Raw genomic sequence first — 25,000 nt, forward strand, 5'->3', positions numbered from 1 at the left:
GGTGGTCTGTTAGTACTGCGTACACACGTATTAGTCCGGTGGGTATATATAATATATATATATATATATATATATATATATATATATATATATATATATATATATATATATATATATATATATATATATATATATATATATATATATATGTATATATATATATATTTATATATATATATATATATATATATATATATATATATATATATATATATATATAATATATATATACAATTATATATACATATAAGAAAAGAGGAGGGAAAGCTGCATGATCTCGTTGATATTGATACGAAGATCACGGTGCTGCTGCAGTTATCGACCCCTCTGCCATATCCATCTTGTGGCATGGATCTATTCCAAAAGTACACCGCTCTCATTGAGACTAGCAAACTTTTAGGACGTGGAGCTCAAATTCGCAGAGATCTGGATATACTGGCACAAAATCTGGTATGATCATATTTTCCTTTTTCTTTCGTTTTTAGTCATTTTTCTTTTTTAAATTCAATAGCCGAAAGAGACTTGGTTGAAACTGAACCAGCAAGTTCAATTTTAATGAAATTTTAACGCGAAAGGGAAATTTTGCTGAACAACGAGATTGAAAGTAAAATTTTCATGAAAATTGAAGCTTGAAATGAAATAAAAAGTTATCTGTTCTGCATTTTGATGGCCGCAGTGAAACTGTGATTTGAATTTTTGCATAAAAAACAAATATCATTTCTTATCGATGATATCCCAAGGAGGACACGAGGAAAATCGCCATTACAAAAAATTTCTGCTCTATCATCCAGCCAGCGCTACAATTTCGAGAGAGAATGAAAAATATCTCTTAATACTACACTAAACTCTTTTTGCATCAGATAAGGGATAAAACGATGATCATAGACATTTTGCTTAAAATCTGAGAACTTTAGAATTAGCAAAAATTTGATTAGGAGGCACGCTTGCCATTTTTTTTTTTTTTTTTTTATGTTTTGAATTGAAATACTGCCCTCATGAAAATTCTAATCATAACTCTATAAGTAAAGTTATTGTTATAGAAAAGATAAGAGATTTTGGCATCTAAATAAAAGAATAATAATAACGAAATGAACAATTCGTGACGTGTTACTCATGTATCAGGCTCCGTTTACATATAAAACCATGTAAAATTAAACCAAATTTGGGATAAAATTTAATGCTCAAAATAATTCGAGACACTTTAGAATTACATCGAAATTTGGATTAGGAGACACGCTTTCAATTAAAAAAAAGAAAAGTTTAGTGTTTTCAATCGGATAGATAGCTGAATACTGCCACTCATATTTTTAATCTTAACCCTATAAGTAAAGTTATAACTATAGAAAAGATAGGAGGTTTGGGCATCAAATAAAAAGGATAATAAGAAAACGAGCAAATCGTGACGAGTTACGCAGGCATCATGCTCCATTTACAAAAGCAAATTTATGTAAAATCCAGCCAAATGTTGGACCAAATTTCATAGTAAAAGAAATTCATCCGCGAAATTTCAGCGTAACAGTAAACATTTCTTGGAAAAATTAAGCAAGTGAGAGGGAAAGTTTGGCGTTGAAAATAAAGCGTCAGTTAAAGGTTTGAGAGTGGACGAATGTTACTCTGAATTTCAGTTGAAATTGGAGCCAAACCGTAAGTAAGCCCTTGGATACAATTTGTACGTTATGATGAAACTGGTCGAAATTTTAGCAATAGGCTGAGCATGGTCAAGAAGTTTGGTTGAAAGTTGAGCTTTTCAATTGAACTTTTGTTTGAACTATGAGCGTGCTTTATCAAGTTTAGATGATTTTTCATGACAACATCGCACAAAATCTGAGCATCAACCAGAAAGTTTTTTGGTAAACATAACTCCAAACATATCATTACATTAGGAATGAATTTAAAACTTGAAAAAAAGAGCAAATTTCCGAATGGTGAGTGAATTGAAGACATTGATGATATTGAAGCACTTCAGTAATAATAAAACCACTACATATATCAAATTTGAAAAATATCTTCAGATGGGAGTTTGATGAAGATTAGAGTCATACCATAAACTTTTTCTCTTGATTTTAAAGCCTGCACAACTTATTACAGTGAAAGTTCTTAAACTTGATGACAAATCCCACGTAGCACTTTCGGGATACTGAAACATTTTCTTAACCAAATGTCAAAACAGGATGAGAATTTATGTGGGTTGGGAGGAATTGTTGATACTTTTCTGAGCTCGAAGCACTTTTCTCAGCCTGGTACTCAAACCAATATCACAAGGCAAATTTAATACTTTTATGATAACGAAACCTGGATTAGAGTCTACTTGGTGGGCAGGGGATATAATCCTTTGATGGGAAACTTTTTATTTCATAAACTTGATGACTAAAACCAAATAAAAATGAAGGGAATCTATTTACTAATTGGACATGAATTTTCGGACTTTCAAGACAGTGAAACTTTGTAAATTATCAAAACAAGAGATTTTTTTGTACGGCGAAAAAATGTAAGTCTTTCACGATGCTGGATTTTTCCCCTTAATTCATGAAAGAAAACACATCGTGAGGAGAATCTATTTTGTGCGCCAGACATTATTAGAACTTAAAGCCAATTAACTTTTCTCCTTTCTTTTTAACTAGAAGCCAAAACCATATCAAAGTAAGAGAATATATTGGGAAGCGAGGAAAAGTTCATAATTGATAAGTTTTTTCTGAATTAGATACAAAAACTACATCACAATAATAGGATGCATTTTGGTACATAGGTAACGTGACTCCATCATAATAATTAAATCTTTTCTTAAACTATATGACAAAAAACCATATCACAAAAAGAGAATCAATTTGGGGGATGAAGAAATTTCACACTTCGATGATAGTGGAACATTTATCCTGAACTTAATGCAAAGAGCAGATCACGTGAATGTATTTGTTTGTGGAGGATCTGTAAGACTCTGGAGATGGTGCGATTCTTTTCTAAGCTTTATGACAAAAAATATCGCGCACGAGTGATCTGCTGTTGAAACTTTGGTTTTGCTTAATTGGAAGCCAAAACTCGAAAACACAGGAGAGAACCTATTTTGATGGTGAATGAATGTAAGAATATCAGGATAATGCTATCTGGTTCTAACCTTGATATCAACTACAAATACGATATTGCAGCAAGAAAATCTATCTGGATGGTGAATAACTAAAAACATAAGGATTGTGATATCTGGTTCTAGGCTTAATGCTAAATACTGTAGGCCTATCTCAGCAAGAAAATCTATATGGGATGGAAGTGAAGTACACGACTAGTATTGATCATGAGACTTTTTCGAATATGGTTTCAGTGATACATCGCAAGAAGACAATTTATTTTGAACGGAGGCGAAAAGTGGAAATTTCGTGTTCGTAAAACGTTGATATAAATTTAATGCCCAAAAACCATATCACGGGTAGAAATTGTTCCTGGTTTAAGAATTTATTCAGTACTTCTTGTAACAGAGGGAATGTTACAAATCATAATGCCAAACGGATGTGACAGGGATACAATCCACAGTATTTGTTTATGATGTCAAATAAATACTGATATTAATCATGAAAATGTCATGTCAATAAAATGTTTTTGCGAAATTAATGTCAATAAATTCAGCGTCCTACATCTTACCCGAAAGTCGCCATAACTCAATTTGAAAATTTCAAGCATTGGGAAATATCTCCCCGAAACTGCGGGATAGATAGAAATATATATATGGGTAACTAATAAGATTTGGGAATCATGTACAATATTATGAATTATAATTACGACTTCTTAAAATCTTTGAATTTTACTCTTTCCATATCAGTATCAGTCAAATACCTTATGATTACTAATGAAGAGAAACGCAAAGTTACATACATGAAAACTCCAAAAAGGGCAAGAAGACCAGGTGACCACTTCCATCCTAAATAAAGACAATCTTTGCTAACTAATGACATCACAGTTATTCTCTCGGTCAAGATATTATCTACAGAACCATAGAATTTTTCCACTCACAATGTTCCATAAACGAAAATACACAGGAAAAGTTTCCTGTCAATTTACTGCAGTCCCTCTGCTGGACATTTGTGGTTAGTGATTTGAAGAAACGTCCAGGGACATGACCACTGGTTGCTTGCTTTCATGTTAATAAGGTTAGTGGTTGGAAGCTAGGTAATCAAAGCGTAGACAGGAATTACTAATCCCCCCAAACCCTTTCATGATTCAGACTGCTGGGATTGTAAGAGGAACTTAGATTGTATTTAAGCAATCCTGGGCTGTAGGAATTGTCTTATCACATATACTCGGTGTGCAAAAACACTTCTCAATGCGCGTGAGGTCAAGTACACGTACACTTCAGAGCAGTTCATAAGACAATTCATCGATCCCTAACATACCTCCTGTACAAAAAACGCGAGGATCCCCCAAGCAGAGTTCCTACGACCATGCTACACGCTCTGCCTGGCCTGAGCCCAGGGTTTACAGAATAATTTCAATATTCTCTAGACCCTGGGCGGGTCAACGATTTGTCCACATAGCCTCCAGTATATAACTTGAACTCAGCAGAACATATCACACGGGTGCCATCTTGGTATATTTGTAGATAGGGCTTGCAGGCACGTGGCCTTTTAGGTAAGGTACCCTAACTATTTAAATTGTGAGAGGATGCTGATAATCATTAGCTTATAAAAAGAAAGGAAATGGGGTTTTTACTCTAGCATTTGGATATTAAGAATATCACGATCGAAATAATATTTAACAACGCATTCAGCACATTACTTTCATCAACAGTTACATATCATCAAAATCTTTGTTGGTTTTAGAAATACAACTAGTTGATTTTACAATACTGAAACAACCAAAGTCAAATCGTAGCCACTGTTAGAAAAGGGTCAACACTTATGTATGACAAACATATTGGCAGTCCTTGAAACTTAAATTTTTTGCGTTGTTCTCAGGTTTTTCTTTATGGTATTCACATCACCGCCGCAGGTGAATGACCACCAAGTCATCTCTATTAAAGCACAAATATGTTTCTTAGAAAAAGTATCATTTCATGTTGGAACTTACCTGACTCTGGACACAACTGTGTCAAACTGATTTTTGGTCTTCTTTTGCCTTCAGGTTGATGGTAACTATAGCCACAGTCTCCTATTTATTTTCTGCATCTGTTGACCGACGCTAATTTCTGTTAAGTATAAACTAACTACGAAATGAAAATAACTAAACCTGTAAGGGAAAAAACACTCCTTTTTTTCTTAAGCACAACTAGTGCCTTACAGTGCGTAACAACAAAAATGAGAATGCATCAGTCAACTCAATTTTTCACGTCACGAATATCAAAATAAATCCATTCGTAAGTATTTTGGGTAAATCGTTCAACACAGAAGAGTCATTCCGAGGCTTTCTCGCAAAAATAAACCCATTCTAATGTACCTTAGAAGAATACGTGCCAAATAGATGAAAAACCATGGGACTACTCTCTTGGTGATTTTGTTATAATAAAGTCATTTTCAAATACCATCCTGCAACGAACAGCATAATCTAAAAGAATGAATTTAATACCGCATCTATTATTCATTCCCGATAAAAGATACTAAGTACTCGCTGATATAAGAACTTCTAGTTAACATAAACAAAGCATGAAATCAGCGTCTTTCTTTCCCAGTTATTGAGCTGACAGAATTCTTATGCTAATAAATACCCGTATTTCCGAGCGTGTGTAAATACATATAAATGTAAAGGCGCATGTGTGAATATACATTTATATCTATGTATACAAAATAAACTGATTATCATTGAACTAGTTTCTATCAGCGAGGAAGGTTCGTTCTCCGGAGGTTGGCAAACCGAGAGGAAACCGACACTCCTTTGGGAAAGGAGACAAAGACTAAGCAGCCAGTAATGCCTCTCACCATTGCAGCCTCCTCTTTGTCAGAGAAATATACATACTCTGAATCTGAATGGGCTTTATTTTTCAATTTACCCAAAATACAAACGAAAATAGTAACCTTCCATTCAGTACATCAGAAGTATTAGTAATATTACTATCTCTCTCTCTCTCTCTCTATCTCTCTTATTCATAAGAAATCAATAAAAACACACATTTTGTTAGTTCTAAAGTTATATATCTACAAATATATATATATATATATATATATATATATATATATATATGTATGTATGTATGTATGTATGTATGTATGTATGTATGTATGTATGTATTTTCGTATGTTTTCCTTCATTACGAGAAAAAATATTTTTCCACCTCCTCCTCTGTTTCACACTGATATTCACTTTTTGTGTCAAGATTATCTTTAGAATCAGTTTCTTTTTCGTCTTTTTTTTTTTTTTTTTATGTTCCTGTTATGGTAAATACACCTTGTGAAGAATGGATATCTACGTTGCTTTTATGTATTCCTAATCTCCTCGCAACTAGATATCACACTCTGATTACTCTTCAGGGGAGAGGGTGGCATTCAACTAAATAAACAAATAGGCCTTAGGCCTTCTTAGAGACGGTGTCACACGAGAACTTTCTCCGGCTTCTTTCTGCATCGTGGGATCAGACTAACCAAAGTGGCCGGTATCGGCAGCAGTAAACAGATGTTGGGGAAGTTCGTCGCCTTTGCTGCCGATGAAAGCATCTTTGCCTCGGCGGGAAAAATTTGAGGCGAAATGTTCAGTAACACGTTCCTTTAACTGGCAGTAAGAGAAGTGAAATGAATGGGAAATGTGATCGGTTGGTGCCAGTTGATCTAAGCTGTGCAGTATAATCTTGAGGCCTCTTAGGTTTCCTTTAAAAAACTGCGTTGAAAAATAATAGCCATCAATCTCAGACTGCGGGTGGGAAGAGTGTAGTCGATCTCTGAACGTTAGGAGAAATCAGCCGCGGCAAATGAGAGAATCCTTTCAACAAATGGCTCAAATTGATACGTATCTTTTAGAAAAGGCTGGCACGAAGTATATCACTTGGCTGTAGACATACACGACTGTCTTCTGAAGGAGGACGTTACGTGTTTACTCTAGCTACTGCTTCGGCCGGCTCAGAGGAATCGCTCGTGTGACTCAGTCTTAAGAAATAGCATACTAGAGAGAAAAGACATCTGAATCTTAAACCTAGAAACGTAGGAACTAGTCAGCATCGTTTACCTGACATCAACCTTTTGCTCACCTGAGATGCAATCACAAATGCACAATCGCACAAGTGGAATCGTTACTTCTGCGACATCCCATTTTCACTCTCAACTTGACCGCAATAAACATTTACTCAAAAGATTATAATAAAGAAATTCATTTCACAACCATCGAGCGCTCGGTTCATAACTATAGCTATTGGAATGGCTGAAGCTTTCAAGTATTTGCGTGCTATGTACACTTATATTATATGGCTGACGGTGTTGTCTTCCATATACCTCCTCCAAGACTTCCTCTCCTGAAAACCTATGAGACGCCAAGCTAAGGCCATTGTTTCTCGCTACGATACTTTTGATTATTAAAACATACCCTGCGGCATATTTCATAATCTATTCTTGAGCAAACGTAAGCCTTTTAAGCTGTCTCATAATTCAACAAGAGTGCCCAGTCTTGAAATGAGTCATTCATAACCTTAACAATAACATTCTACAACATTAAAAATTACACTATCTAAAAATTACACTAAATTAGCATATTCAGTGAAACTCTCGCACAAGATCATCTGTCTGAGTCACGAAGTGGTCAACTTTTCCAGTTATTTGGCTTCGTTGTCAATGGAAGCAACCGCCGCCCCCCCCCCCCCCCTCAAACTCCCATCCCCCTCCCCTCCTCCGTCGTGTTCATGTCAGCCCCCTTGAACTAGAAGTCGAGTCTTCACTGCAACTCAACAGCAGTTGTTCATCTTCTTCTTCATCTTCATCTTCCGGTTCTTCTTCCTTTTTTTCTTCTTCCTTCTCTTCTTCCTCCTCTGCTTCTTCTTCATCTTCTTCCAGATTTATAACGTGCAATATGTCGGCTTCTAGACTCATAAGTTTTAATCTTATGTAGTCTCTATTGGAATTGAGCATCTCCAAATATTTCTTCATTTTTCCGGCCCAGTCGCTTTCAATTCCTTGGTATCTTCGCGATTATTATTTCAAGCTCAGAGAACGAGTTAAGCACTGGATGTGATGGAGTTTCAGGGAATTTTTGCACTTCTTTCGACGAAAACCAAGATTCAATTCGTTATTTTCTGTTAGCTAGTATCTGAAGTGAATGTAGCTGGAATAGGATTGTCCTAAGTACAATATGCACGTCGTCCAGTCCTTATGAGCAGAGTCTAAAGAATCCTCACTTGAACTTCCTTATCTTGACATAAGTATACGTAACTCTCGAAGTATTTGCGGATGCAGTTCTTGTAATATTGCATGGGCTTCTTCAGCTCTCGAAAGCTCACTGTGAACATCGTTCTCTTCCGGCAGCTTCCTTCCAGGCCTCCGGTCGCATGGTTGCTGCTAGTCTCTCCGTCGAGTCAAGACAAGATATTTCCTGGCGGAGTGTATATATCAGCTGAATAAGGCTTAAGGTATTGGCACATATTACGTCTGTCGGTTCTCGGTCTTTTTTGTCGTGGGAGGACAAGAGAGGAAAGACTCCCAACTTAGGGTCTAATTGTATTAATAATAGTCAGGCAGTTTAAATTAATATTGTTCCGCTACATTGAATAGTATAATACTTTCTATTTACATCACCTTAACACATATACCCTCTCTCTCTCTCTCTCTCTCTCTCTCTCTCTCTCTCTCTATATATATATATATATATATATATATATATATATATATATATATATATATATACATACAAATACATATATATATATATATATATATATATATATATATATATATATATATGAAAACAGGTATACTACTTTCCTTATATCTACATTGTCCCGTTAGTTAAGAAATGGCATTTGATAAAAGACGGAGCATAGATTATATCAATCAGTGTCACTGACATTGCAGACAGAGCTAGAATGAAGAGGCTGAAGACTCCATGAGTTTAATAAAAAGTGCTGTCTACTGGTTAGTAATGAAGATCCCGAACACCCTTAGTAGAGAAGTTTCTGTTGCGCAACATTCACGGACGCCTGTCTGTAGCAGTGAGCACTGCAGCTGTCTGTATTACGGTTACTTTACATCTTTTTCAGTGGGCTGCCTTTGGTAGTCGGCAGAAGGCGAGCGAATGACCCTGAGGAACTTTGTTCTCACCGAGGCACCTGTGCGGTTCATCCTCTCCGTGAGGAAACTCCAGAGGCTTTTCCTCGGGGCCGGTCTCCCTTCAAGCAGGCGCTTCTTGCACCGACTGCAGAGCCATACCTGGACGTAGGCCCTGTCGCACCGAGTGCAGCGGACTGACTTGGGGAAAACCAGCCTTTTGGCGTTATTGGTTTTTTGCATTTTTCCTACAGGTGTGGTAGAGCTACTGAAGCATAATCTACAGGGAGAAGAAACCAGAACAGCGAGTGAGATACAACGGGAATCTCTCTACTTTGCAAATCAACGGAAGGTGAAAATCTAGTGAATAGTTAGTGTGGTTATCATCATTGCTCATGAAAACATTGCTTCTTATACGGGACTGCTATGGAGTAACTGAACTTTAAGGAGGCTAAAGTGCTGACAGAAAAGTTAACTGAAATAAAACGTGCTTGAAAAAGTGAAATTATCCAAACAGATCAAAATGAATATCTGAGAAAGAGCACGAGGATTTACAACGATTAAAACAGTGCAAGTTAGAGACAAAATATACTTTACTGTCAACCAAAACAAAAATGTCGCACTCTTATTGTTAAGGCAAACACTCAAAACTTATAAATTAATATTAAAAACAGAAAAATATAATTTTAAGGAGAAAGTTTAAAAAAGAAAACAGAAAATAAGAGACAACGGAAAAAGAAGAACCAAATAAAATAAACCCCACATGCATGAACTACAAACAAGCAGGTATTTAGTACAGATTAATAAAACCAAACAGTTCAAAAGGGAGCTGTAAACTAATAAACAAGCAAGCAAAGATGAAAGACGAAGGCGCGTTGTCAACAAAATGTCAGTGTGAAATTAAGAGACGTTGGTTCTCAGGAGGAACAAAAAATACACACACAACTTAAAAATTAAGAACGAAAATAAAACCTTCACCGGGTGAAGCAAAATCTAACTGAATCATTTTTGTGTAATGTTTACAATACACCACATTATAAAGACTGAGATACTCATTTGTAATCTCTTCTTTGAGCTTGCACTTAAGCCACACCTGCAAAAAAAGTCGTCAGTTTACTGTTACCGGAAGGGTCATTGGAAAAGGTAAAATCCTTAAAAAAAATCTGGGATACACTCGACGTCGGTGCTAATGATTTGATGCGGTTAAAACATTCCATTTCAAAATGAAAAGAAGACATCTCATACTTAAGCCCGACAGGGATCGTCACTTCTTTAGTGATTCATTCTGATCTAAAACAATAAAAAGAAAACACACACACACACACACGCGCGCGCGCACACACCAAAATACTGAAATAGAAATCCTAGCGATAGTCAATTTCATTTCCTGATTTTTTCGAGTTAAATTCAAAAGAACGTTCAACCAGCACTTCTTTAGAGCAGCGAATGACTAGAATGGTAAGACTATTAACAATCAGAAGGCTCAATGTTATCGCACATTACTGAGTACTTGGCTTTGTTACAATACAAGTGTGTTTGAATAAATATAGGCAATTACAATAGTGTGATAACTTACTTTTGACAAGCAATCAAAGCACAATCAAAAGTCAGAACATAAATCAAGCCAAGTCTCTTGGACTCAGATGATCTTAGTACACAATTCTGATGTTCTTGACCATGAAAAGAATTTTATAGCGTTACTACATAAATAAATCATATAATCAGAATGCTCTTATTTATAGGACGTATCATATCGTCCTAGATATCAGTTGTGCTTTACCGAACACTTTCAGTCACATTTCATGATAAACTTGACACAGCATGACAAACACCAAGTAGTAAAAGGTAAACCAACCCACACAAACCAAATAAACTCCGTGATAATTTCCTTGAAACTAGTAAATTAGTAGAGTTACGCTTTAATTCTTTGACATAACCTAATATTGAAGCCTTTTCATGAAAAGTATATAACAAACATATAGAGCATATATATTTCGTATGCGTGGGCTTAAATGTACAGAGGACACGTGATCCCAGCGATTATTATTACATCACCTTCGTCATCACATATCCAACGTAAAGGGGCCGCACCTTCACACCTCTACTATTGCCTTACAAAACCCGACGGAGGAATGGCAGGGCCATTTAAATGTCGGGGGCAATTAGACGGCTTGAAATTACAACGGCACACAACCGGGCGAACTTAACGCTCGATGGAATTTGAGTGCCAGGACAGCGCTGCTCGAAACTGCCTGGTTGGAAATCACATTCATCATTTCGTTGTGATTTTCGATGACTTTCCTCTCATTATGAATGAGATGAATGAGGCAACGGTGCGGCAATAGGGTTAATCACAGAAGAGAGGCTGACGAAGGGAGGGCCGTACTCGTACTGCGCCCTCAGATGACTGCAGCAGAAAATAGACAGACACAGTGACGAAGAGGGAGGTGAGAGGCGAGAGAAGGACAGAGTAAAAAAGAGAACCGACATAACGATCATTAGGATCACTGGGAAATGAGAATTAAGATGGCGCTCGTCATACGATCAGGTCGAACTGAAAGGTACCTCAGGCAATCTACAATTCTACAAACTGTCTTCTTGAGATTGGAATTGAAAATGAATTGGGCCAAAGACAGGATTTCAAATATCAAAGTCAATGGATCTACGTAGAAGCAACAGGTAGGTTTTTTCAATGCAAAATCTCTGAATGAAAAAAAAAAAAAATACAATTCCTCTCTTACTGATAATAGCATTTTTATAGGTAAGTATACTACAAAGCGCAGAGCAATTATTCCTCAATTTTCGTTCATGAGAACCTACTGAACAATGTTCTTTTCTTTCAGATTCCATTTACTTGAAAGTGTTTCCTGTGGGGAATGAAAAATGCAAATCTGCCGATGTCCCGCAAAGAAATAATGTGCTTGAGTGGTATCAACAACTGTAGAATTGCTGAAATAAGTATGACAGTTTCCATTCAATTTTGCGTCACTAACAATGGAAGTATTGTCAATTAAATTACTGAACGCATTATCTTAGATGATATATATATATATCTATATATATATATATATATATATATATATATATATATATATATATATATATATATATATATATATATCCTTTCACCTGGAACAAAAAGGGCTCCGAACAATGTATCCTGATCAACATGTTTGTCAGCACATAGAGAAGGTCAGATTGACAGTAATACAAGAGGAGGAAAGACAGTGAAACCAAGGTATACACAGCATACATATATGAAAAGCACTCCAAAGAAATACCCACACATACAGCATCAAATGACACAATTAAATTCATTGTTCGTAATCATACAGGAACAGTGAGCGCAAGGAACGTCAATAATGGATAAAAATAAAAACTCAGAACGCAAATCTCGTTTTAGAGTGGAAACCTCAAAGAAATAAAAACGAATGATAACAGGATAAATAAATGAATAAACGTCGAAAGAACAATGAGGCTGTAAGAATAAAAGGAACGCACCCCCGAGAGTGAACATCAAAACTTCTTTAAGAGCAAAAATGGGAAGCTAGTTTGGGCTGCATCGCTGATTTCACGGATGGCATCTTTAAAAACAAAATCCTGAGTAAATGCGCCGTTTTAAAGTGAATATATTCTCGGCATTCAAAGCTGAGTTCTCTAAGCACATTGTTAACAAAGAAAATGAAAAATTTTGTGATCTTGAGTCCATGAAAAGAAAACCACCCTCTCTCTCTCTCTCCCTCTCTCTCTCTCTCCCTCTCTCTCTTATTTTTAGGTTGGATCGATAATGTCTTTCAGAGTGAAGAATGCAGTGTTGGTGAAACTGGTATCATAATCTCATTCTTCAACACCCCCCCTCCCCCATAACTACCCCGTTTCTACAGTCTTTCATAACGTCCATTCATTTAGTTAATAAAATAACTCCCCTTTGTTTTTATCCATATTCGTTCCTTGCGCGACAGGGTCCTCTGTTTGAATGAATATTATCCTCAACTTGTAATTTGTACTTACCAGGGAAATACGAAGAGTAATCCCGGTACTGCTCACCCGGATAATCTGCAAAAGAGAGAAATCGGTTGTGAATGAAACGTCAAGACATTTGGGAAAAAAAATAAAATAAAAGGTGCACTTAAATAGGAAAGGTTCTGTTACCCATAACACGAACCTAGCTGGCATTGTTAGAAGCAATAATGAGACGGGTGACGTTACTAAATGATGGATAACGTGATTTGTAGCTACGGTGAGGTGGATGAAACTACAAGAAATTATTATTATTATTATCATTATTCAGAAAATGAACCCTATTCATATCAAACTAGCCGATAGGGGCCATCGACTTGAAATTCAAGTTTCCATTGAGTATAGTGTTCATTGGGAAGAAATGTCTGTGAGAATAATTTAAGCAGTGGCGATAAAGCGAGTGACACTGGCGGCGGAAGAATGAAACTGGAAGTGATGATGGGCATGACAAAATAAAAATGATAATGAGGTAATGAATTCAATTGAGTTAAATGGCAGTTCATGAGAAGAATGGTGACACTATGAGTATTGACTAAAGACAGATGTTGATGGGTGATTCTTGTCAGGGAATTATACCTGAACATGCGACACTCATCCAGATGACAATCAAACGAACATCATCACTGCAAATGGCGACATCTGCCCTGGCAGTTACGTTATTTCCTTGTAAGGAAAGTGGCTCACTGGCATTCCATCCATCTATCAACATTGGCAAAGTTATTGTTATGTTTGTTCGATTATCTTTGAAACGAGAACGACTCCGCATCAGACAGACCTTCCTATACTTCCTTTTCTACGCCTGAACCTCTCGCAGACATAATCCCTAATATGTCTTCCCTGCGACGAGTTTTGATCAAAGCAACCGCCTCCCATAACCAGACATTCAGCACATGTCACAGTTCAGCCTTCACTTCCCGATTTAGTTTGCTACTGGATCCATGCTCAGATTTCCTGGAAGTGTTGCCGGGGCAACTGTTGTGACACTTTCCATGTTGCTCATTTGCTCAGATAAAAACACACTCTCGCCCAGCAACAGCCTCCCTCCCTCCCTCTTTCCCTCCCTCTATAGTGTGACGATGTCGGCTCCATCTGAAACTCTCGGGGCCCCATACTGTATTGTATTCTCATTTGCGTCCAAATGCAGAAGACAATATGACCCCACCATAGCCTTAAGACATACACACCTTAGTATAATATTCCTCCAGTGTTCATCATAACTAGAGACTCTGCAGATGAGGTCCCTCCCCTTCCCTTACGGCGGCAATGGGCCACCACCCCCCCCCCCCCAACCCCTCTAGTAGTCAACAATAGGTCGTTACTCTTTCCTCAGTCGGATAGGTGGCTGAAGTGGAGGAGAGGGAGCTAATGTAGAAGGCAGTCGTACAGACAGACAGACAAACAAACAAGGAGAGAGAAAGACAGTCACGTAGTCAGATACGCGGACGAATATATAGTCAGGTGGAGACAGGCCGCCTTACAAGAATGGAATCATCAATGCGAGCGACAATAATGAATAAAATAACTGGTAAGAAAAAAATGCGTCTATTGGTGTACACGTTGCGTGTCACTGACTTTTTTTTTTTCAAGGATTCAAGCGAAATTTTGCTACCGAAAATGCTAAACGCAAATTCATTTCTTTTCTACAATATATATACTATATATCTGTCATTCTTATCTATAATTACGCCAAATTTCTCGAAAACACGATAAAGATACCAAGTTTACAAATAATGTTCACAACTGTTATTTTTTAAAAAGAAAACTGCTCAGGTTGATTACCAGTTTGATTATCCATTCGAGGAAGATTCGAGGTCATGAGACACATACGCACACATACACATAGCTACACACACACACAAACTGCAGTGAGACCTTAGCAGCATCTGTATGGAGTCATTCATATTGCAGCACACAGGCAGCGGAGCGGAAGGGCATCCTATCCTTTCATTACAAGGTCTATAATGAGAGCCCACACACGACGGGGAAATCACCGGCCTCCCTTAATCACGCTACGAGATGCCTTTAGCGCCATTCATTGACAACAGTCCGTCGCAACGTTTTATTTATAATGATGATGTGCCTCGACGAAGAAAGATCCTTGGCGTGGATCATTGCTGAGGAGCGCTCCGGAATGAGAGGCTAAGGAACACTCTCGATTGACAAGCTCTTCTTAAACCTTAGAAATCTGGACGTAATTTATAGACGAGTTATCCTGAGGATTGTGAGGTCAAAACACACAAATTCCACGAACGCGAGTCATGCTCGTTTCGTATTCATCTGTAATGACTAAGGCAGTATACAGTTGTTTGATACTCGGATGGAATTCTTGATCACGTTTTCCTTATTATAAATAGAAGCAGTAGTACATTAGGACTCATTTGACCTTTTTTATTGTTTTAAATCCACCTCAGTTCTTTCAGCTCTCTGGTGCGTTTTACTGGTTTTATCGAAAACACGGGAAACATACTGTGGCTTTAAAAACACGTCTAAATGAAAGAAATAACATAACTGAAGAGATTTAGTTATATCTTCATTGGTACAATACTATCAGTTATTCGATCCTCTGATTAAAATCAAGAGTAAAAACGTTCTATAGCATAAATTAATCATTGAACACGCACGACACGACCACAACGTTTCATCACGATGCCTTGCAAAACAAATTCATTCGCGTGTCGCACACAAAACTACAGGAACGGGAGTGAATCTCAGACAATGCGAAGTAACAGAAAAAGGAAAATGAAGCGTCTAGTTCCATCACGTCATGATTTCCTTGCTCACACAACGCTGACAACAACCTAAAGGAGAAACAATACTCCCCTCCCAGTTTTTCCAGGACTTAAATGCCCCTAAAGGTGTCGTACTGCCGCCAGCGTCCTTCTGTCTAGCACAGAATTCACGTTGTTCTGTCGTAGAGCAACGCAGATATCCATCCGGGCACTCCATTATACTGACCATAATCTCAGTAGAAGAACCTTTGTCATTCAAATCTCCCCCCACGTCCTCCACTCCCAGTCAAATCCCCATCCCCAATCCCCACCCCTATCCTTCCCTAACGCACGAAATACGTATAAGTAAGTAGACTGTACAAATTATTGAGCACGTTTTCTGCTTCTCACTGATAAGAAGATTTAGGGAAACAATATTTCAAGTATTCGTGGTTGTATTTACTGATGGACGAGAGAATAACAATGTTAATCTGATTCAGTTGCAAAAACCTTAGAGCTATACATCATTTTCAAAGCTCACCATTAAAAAAAATTCCACCTGCCTTTCAAAGTTTTCATTCTGATGAATATATAACATTCTTCAGTGTTTCGTCAGCAGGCAAAACTATCATTTCAATAAATGGGCGTTTTCCGTTTAAAAGGGAAAAGCGTTATCGACAAGTGGGGGAAAAATGAAAAATGAGATCTAATGATTATATTTTTCTCATTTACACCAGAAATAAAAACATTATTTTAACTGAGAATAACTAAAACACACACACACACACACACACACACACACACACACACACACACATATATATATATATATATATATATATATATATATATATATATATATATGTGTGTGTGTGTGTGTGTGTGTGTGTGTGTGTGTGTGTGTTTTAGTTATTCTCAGTTAAAATAATGTTTTTATTTCTGGTGTAAATGAGAAAAATATAATCATTAGATCTTCTTAAACCTTAGAAATCTGGACGTAATTTATAGACGAGTTATCCTGTGGATTGTGAGGTCAAAACATATATATATATATATATATATATATATATATATATATATATATATATATATATATATATATATAATATATAAGAAAAGAGAGAGAGAGAGAGAGAGAGAGAGAGAGAGAGGGGGGGGGGGGGGAGGGGCAGAGGAATTATTTTCATTGATATTTTCCTGGGTTGAACCTATTTTTAACTAATACACATATGAAATTTAGATATATATATATATATATATATATATATATATATCGAGCTACAATGTCCTTTAATATCTAATTCGCTCTACCTCGGAATTAATATATTTTCATATATGCTTAACCGAAGGGGAATTTTTCTCGATAATAGATTTGCCTGGACCAGGGCGCGAACCTATGGATCCTTTCAAACCCAGGAACGTCAGTGAAGCTTTTCCTACTACACCACCGCGGGTTTGAAAGGATCCATAGGTTCGCGCCCTGGTCCAGGCAAATCTATTATCGAGAAAAAATTCCCCTTCGGTTAAGCATATATGAAAATATATTAATTCCGAGGTAGAGCGAATTAGATATTAAAGGACATTGTAGCTCGATATATGTATATGAATCACGGAAATGTGATATGACTTATATTATATATATATATATATATATATATATTATGGTAATATATATATAATATATAATATATATAATATATAGTTATATACATATATTTATATATTTGTATATATTGAACTGTAGTATTCGGGAGAGAGAGAGGAGAGAGAGAGAGAGAGAGAGAGAGAGAGAGAGAGAGAGAGAAATTACGTGCGTCGATAATTAATATCCCATTTTTAGCCTGTTTTTAAACTGATATACATACGTAATATAGAATATATGTAGAATGAAGCATTCTGAGAGAGAGAGAGAGAGAGAGAGAGAGAGAGAGAGAGAGAGAGCAGATTATGTTTGATGATATTTTCAAAAGTTAAACCTGTTGTTAACCTAATATACGTACATACATTCATACATAATCTAGATTATATGTAAAATGAAGCAGCTGAGAGAGAGAGAGAGAGAGAGAGAGAGAGAGAGAGAGAGAAATTAAGCACGTCGATACTATTCCAGCTTAAACTTATTTCTACGCAATTTAGATTATATGTAAAATGAAGCACTCAGAGAAACAGGGAGCAAGTATTAGCAGTCTATTGGAAGTGAAAAATAAAATTCAATTAATTAGCAATCTATTAAAAGCGCCAAGTAAATATGTAATTTCTGTCAAAAAACAAAATCCATCCCATAAGCAGCTTCGCAACCATCAACACATTAAAAAAAGACAAATAAGTATGCCGCATGAATAGCGATTATTATATGGCGAATCGAACGACGGTATAATTATGCATCATCTTTCCTCAGCAACTTAATTGGCCTGCTTACAGCGACAAGGTTCACCTTTTAAAGCTAATTAAACTCAGAATGATTCATACATTAGTAATTCCTTGATTAACGCTTCATTCCTTCACAACTTTAATCATTCAGGAAATAGATTTATCTTTAATTTGATTCAACTCCTGGTCAAGGTATTGAGTAAGATACTGAATCGAACTTTCCATTCATTGCAGTGGCTGGGCTAATTATGTAAGAGCTGAGCGGCCTGCAGGCTGGTCACAATTGGTCGACTTGAATCCTCCGTCTTTTGGCTACTATCATTGACGCTGTTAATGATGCTGCTTCTTCTTCTGCTATTATCATTATTATTATTGGTCAGAAATAAAACTAGCAATTAGGAAAGCAACGGTATCTACAGTCACTGCTAATATGAGTATCAGTATTGCTATTATTATTATTTAAAATATCAGGTATATAACTATACTGGTTTTTTTTCCATCTGTCCACCCGCCAGTGGTGTTTTTGTATGGTAACATTGCGTCCCGGGCTTTAGATAGTTACATTCAGCTGACATTCAACGATTATAATAATATCCTATTTCGAATATTAACGGTGTAATTCGCATACAGTAAATTATGAAAACACTTTTCAGTTGCAAATGTACACCCAGATATCCTTTTATTTACCTTAAATTTACACATAGCGTAACTATCTAAAGCCCGGGACGCAGTGTTACCATACGCAAACACCACAGGCGGGTGGACAGATGGAAAAGAACAGAGTGTAGTATTAATTGATAGTCATCAATCTCATCATTCTCGTCACTGTCGTTTTCCCTTCGCTCTAGAAAGGCGTTTCTGTTTCTGACTGAATCTGTCGTTTGCTGGTCATTTCGCCAAAGGAGCTTCACCATTTTTGTTTAGAAGAGAAGAGAAGAAATAGAATGTAGAATGAACGACAAAGGCCAAGGCCTGAGCCCTATGAGGTCATTCAGCGCTGAAACGGAAATTGGGAGTCAAAAGATCTGCAAAGTGTAACAGGAAGAAAACCTCAAAGCTGTTGCACTATGAATCAACTGTTAAGAGAGGCTAGAAAGTAATACGGAAGAAAGAGAATAGGAACGCAGGTACAGCAAAAGGAATGAAAACGGTTGCACCTACGGGCCGAAGTGACGTTGCAAAGAACCTTAAGGAATGCCTACGGTGCACCGCATGAGGTGCACTGACAGCATGAACATCCTACCGGGAATTATTGTGTAAAATGATTTAATATAAAATAAGTACACCATAAGTTTTATAAGGAGAAAGTCGGTCGGATAACATTAGTAGGTACCGAGACCGGGATGGATGTGGCGACCCGAAGCCAGGTCGGTTCTTTAAAGGAATGAGTTAATGGACCTCTACCCATGCGTGATTATAAACCTCGCCTCTTGAAAATAGGTAGGTTATGTGATGCTGCTCTTCTTAATATTCCATTAACGTAAAAAAAAAATCTACCAAAGCATTCTTTGTGTTTCCGGTCATTCTATGTCAGTCGCTGTCTTAAATGCTGAGAACTCTGAAACAAACGAAATACTAAGCTAATAGTCACCGCAATTTTCATAATGAAGATCAGGAATCCTATTGGATGAGAGTTACTTAATATCACAAGCCCTGTTCGGGAGAGAATTTATACCACAAACAAGGTCTGTGTTGGAGAGGATTGGTAGTGTTTACATTTACGTGAAATAAACCGAAAAATATCACGATTCTCACTCGAAATCCGTGGAAAGTCTCAAAGTGACAGTCTGGTGTTACATATTAACGTCGTCCTAGTCTCGATTTCTGTATCATAAGAGTGATGTTGATCTAACTCCCTGTACAATTTTTGTGTCAACAAAAGTGTCTATGCAGAGCTCATGAGGGCACATGTTTTACTGAAAGCAAAAATGAAATAACTATAGCATGTACGTATGCATAAAAATGTGCGTGCTTCTCTTGTACATGAAGCGAAATTTGTGTACTTCATGTATTTTTGCACGCATGTCCACAGGTGTTCGAATGATCAAATCATTTAGAGTATGAGGTACAACTTATTGGCTTTTGTGTGCAGCATTATTATGGAGATTAAATCATCCATAGAGACATTTGTGCATCAATGTCTGACGCCCCAACATGAGTTGCACCTCTTTATACGAACAGCTGTAGATTCGTCGTCAAAGAGGAATGATTATTATGAATGGGAATTTAATTCAAAGACACTTCTAGACATTTTTCGTTTTATGCAACTGAATCTGTCACCATAAGACACTATGATTCCTGCTGATTTAGTGCAACTCATATATCCTTTATTACTAACGACGAGAGAGAGAGAGAGAGAGAGAGAGAGAGAGAGAGGAGAGAGAGAGAGAGAGAGAATTTGATTAGGGTTAACAATGGTTATAAATCCACGGAGAGCGACGGACATTTGCATGTGTTTTATGACCCCCCATAAAAGAATATTGATAACGGAGCATGTAAGATTTAAAAGTAATTTTTCTATTATCTTTAAATATGATAAACTACACTCTCTCTCTCTCTCTCTCTCTCTCTCTCTCTCTCTCTCTCTCTCCGAGCAAACGTAAGAAGGAGCCCTCTTTGAGCTTTATCTTTTGCAATAATATTGGTTATAGTCTTTATCCACGGTGGTCCATATTTTTTTAGAATTTAAGAAAAATAATTTCTTAAAAGATTTTTGAGAGAGAGAGAGAGAGAGAGAGAGAGAGAGAGAGAGAGAGAGAGAGAGAACTCATTTGTGAATTTCAATTTTCGAATAACATGAAAAACGAATACCCTCACTGTACACGACTAAGATATTGAAACACAATTGACGTACTTGATTTTCAAAACTGATGTATGTATATTACCTTTCCAGACAGAAATTACGTCATTTTTATTCAGCCCTTTGAACAACAATGAGTCACGAAACACAGTTCTCTCTCTCTCTCTCTCTCTCTCTCTCTCTCTCCTCTCTCTCTCTCTCTCTCTCTCTCTGTAAAACGAACATTTACTTGTACAAAAAACAAAAAAAAGTTTTCAAACACGAAATGAATTACAAGCTACTTCATACTGCCAAAATAAGTGTTAGAAATGTTTGTGTTCGATTCGGTTTTCCAGATCAATTCCCCTTTTATCCTCAGGGTAACAATGAATCTGTTAAACATCAAATGACCGAGAACGTTACTGCTCTTTTATCGGGATGAAAGTTTTGCTACTCAGCTGCCAAATCGTTAATGGTCTTTGTGGTAATAAGAAAGAGTGCGCCCATAGAGTTCAAATTGAAAGCCCTGGCGTATTTATGCGTTTTTTGTATTCTTACATACTGGACAATGCACACATTCGCGAGTGATTGCCGTAATTTACTCACTCACACATATACATATATACATATATGTATGACTGTGCTTGCTTGCTTGTGTGTATGTCAGGGTATATACATAATATTATGTTTGTTAGATAATCTGGATGTTGAAGTCAGCAATTATACATACATACATACATACATACACACACCTGTGGAGCAACTTATACGTCCTAATCACAATTCTCAATAAAGCCACAGAAGGAAAAATAGGACAAACAAACATAATTCAATTTAAAACATATATAGCATTAAGCAAAATAATGTAATAGCCCAAATCAGTAATGAAAGAAATAAACGATTACTCATAGTTAAAAACCTCATGCATATTATATAGGAAGAAATCCATCTCCTTTAATACTAGTAATGAATAAGCTTCGTATGTTTTAAGCTCTTTGGAACAATAGGACTTCAGATTCCCTCTCGAAACAATGTAATGAACCCTAAATTAAGGGTTGGTTTCCAAAATGATCGAAGAACTCTCCCGAATTATCTTCACAAACGAGGCTGGAAGGATCTCTCTTTCTCTCTTTCTCTCTCTCTCTCTCTCCTTTTATAATTCTTGGTTGATTGGGTATTTCGCCCACTGAATTGAAGATACTTAAGGTAACTTATCTTGTCCATTGAGAGCTATCAAGAATTTGACAAAACCTGAGCGAGACGAGGATATTTAAGACCGCAGACTTAAGCACATTAAAGACACAAGCACGTGACAACTTATACGCATGTATACAGAAAGAAAAATAAAACGCTTGCACTTCTCGACGCTTGTACGCATTTGCCCAAGTGAATATGCAGATTTTCCGCAAAAAAGAGAGCAAAATTTGCTAATTGCTGACGGAAATAAAGAAACAAAGGAAACTGAATTTTCTATCGATACAAGAAAGAACAATTCACGTAAACATTCTTGGGAAGTTATTTTTGCTGGTTAGGAAAAACGATAGATTTGTAAAAAGAAACAATTCTCCGGTAAAAAGAAGAAGAAGAAGAAGAAGAATAAGAAGAAGATGAAGAAAGGCCCTATTCCTGCAACTACTCGGAATAAGTCTTACTTTTCTGGACATGAAGCTTTAGCTATAAAAGGTCGTATGTTGAACTGAAACGTCTTTGTATCTTTTCGAAGGGCCTCCCTACTTGGATTTCGCATAGGTAAAGCATAAAATTTCTCTGTAATTTCCTATATCAATTTCATTCCAACTATTACGAAGAAACAAGAACCGCAAACAAAAAGCAAGTATAAATCATCATCTTTGCAACTGCATGGATCCAGTGACTGAAAAAACATAGCTTAGATAAACTGAAACAGAGAGAGAAATCCGGCTCATTAACATTGCAAGAAAATCAGAGTATTTTGCAGCTTAGATGTTTGCTGAGATCTTTATTTCTTTGATTCGTTTTTGTTTTAAGTCTAAATGTTGAAGTTGTAATGTTGTTACCTTCGGAATTATGAATCAAATGCAGTTAACCAGGAAATGCAGTGTAATGCGGCGGCACGAGAGTTCGGCGTTCTAGCATAATTTGTCAATTAATGGATAAAAATACATCTATGAACTTTGCAAGGAAGGTTTCAGTGAGAACTTTGCTTTCGAGAATGCTACACGTTAATAAGGCTTTTTTTTTTTCTATCAGAATCCAGAATGCTGGGAGATGTACAAATGGCAACCCTTTCGAAGTACTCTTTTCCTCTTAACCGTCTTAAAAGAGAAAATAAAATGAGAGAGAGAGAGAGAGAGAGAGAGAGAGAGAGTGAGAGAGAGAGAGAGAGAGAGAGAGAGACAGACAGACAGAGAGAGAGAGAGAGAGAGAGAGAGAGAGAGAGAGAAACAACCAATCCCATAATCTTCGCGGGATTTAATGAACGTGTAACTTCCGGCGTAAACAAAAATATTATTGACCACTGTTATCCTGCTATATTATCAATTAAGTTAGGATCTATTTGGTTTCGGCTTACCGCACGGCTCGTGAACCATTTCGAAAATGAAATGCAGTTATCCGCCCGTGAAATGGCTTTAATTACGAGTTTTCTTTTTCATCAAACACGAGGAAAGTCTGCTTAAACCTAAAAGAATTATACGCAATTAAACTTACTAAAAGATGCACTCATGTTACTATTTGTGTAAATACTTGAAAACGTTATTATAGTCGTATTTTGTATATAAATGTTTAGTAAAAGAGTATGAGTAAAACACATACAATTTTCATTCACATACATCTCAAGCTATATATATATATAATATATATATATATATATATATATATATATATATATATATATATATATTATTATATGTATATATATGTATATATATAGATATATATATATATCTATATAGATATTTATATATATATATAGTATATATATATATATATAACATAAAATTGAAAACATTCGCAAAACTTAAGCTCTCGTCCATTCTAACAAATAATTTGTGAAACTTATACAAAATAATAGACGAAACTCGAAATAACCATTAACGTGCAAACATCTGTTCGGTAAATAAATTTAACAACGAATCTCCCTAATACGGGAAAAAGTCGTAATGAAAATTTCTGAAATGAAATCTGTACAGTTTTCATTACTGACTGACATTGAGAAACTACAAAAATAATTATCTTTAATATAACTTACGTAAAACAAATGAAATCTGTACAGTTTTCATTACTAAGATTGAGAAATCACAAAAGAAGAGAAGATCCTCAGTGTAACTTACGAATACCCTAGATATATAAAAAATAGCAATTTTGTTTTCTTTCCCACGATAGATATTTCACCTGGTCCTGCTATTCTGGAATCACAAATAATGTTACACGAATTACAGTAAGAATATCTGAAAAAACTTCTATCAGTTTTTGCTTTCCAGTTCTCAAGCACAAATCATCTAATTTCTCTGAATGAAACAAGGGAAAACAACAGACATTTCAAAACTACTTTGATTGCTGTTCCTGTTTCAAAGAATCAAAGCTTCCACTGTTGAAGATCTATCGTGTGGTGAAGAATGAACTCAAACCGCTAACAAAACTAGAACTCTGCAAAGCACCAACGTGTCTGTTACTGAATGTCGTTGTTTGACAGAGTACAAGTTTCGTAGACCTGCGTCAAGCAAAGTAAGTAATAAGTTTTACTTACAAGTTGGGAGGGAATTGATGTGTTCCGAAGGAAGGGGCGCACTCGAATGCTCTACAGGTCTGCTCTCATCCTTGAGGAAAGCTCTGATGCCAAGTCACCAGCAGACTCGCCTCGAGTTGCCAGTTGACACAACAGTGCTACGTCATCGATCAAGCGTCCACACGCCAATCGTCGAACAGCTGAGCAGACCTGCTACGGCCAGCCAACGAGTCTCTTTGCTTTTTGGTGACGTCATCGT

General features: G+C 36.5%; 1 protein-coding gene across 1 annotated transcript in view; it reads right to left on the bottom strand.

Annotated features, from left to right (window-relative positions):
- LOC135221991 (histidine decarboxylase-like) overlaps positions 1–24,833 on the bottom strand; it is a 204,211-nt gene extending 179,378 nt beyond the window's left edge. The window contains exons 1-2 of the mRNA XM_064260097.1: positions 24,763–24,833; positions 13,170–13,214 (exon numbers count right to left, since the gene is read on the bottom strand). The gene's annotated coding sequence lies outside the window, so the exon portion shown is untranslated. The remainder of the gene's footprint in view (positions 1–13,169; positions 13,215–24,762) is intronic.
- Positions 24,834–25,000: the final 167 nt, after the last annotated feature.

Source organism: Macrobrachium nipponense, chromosome 3 (genome assembly GCF_015104395.2).
Source record: "Macrobrachium nipponense isolate FS-2020 chromosome 3, ASM1510439v2, whole genome shotgun sequence".
NCBI classification, from domain to species: Eukaryota; Metazoa; Arthropoda; class Malacostraca; order Decapoda; family Palaemonidae; genus Macrobrachium; species Macrobrachium nipponense.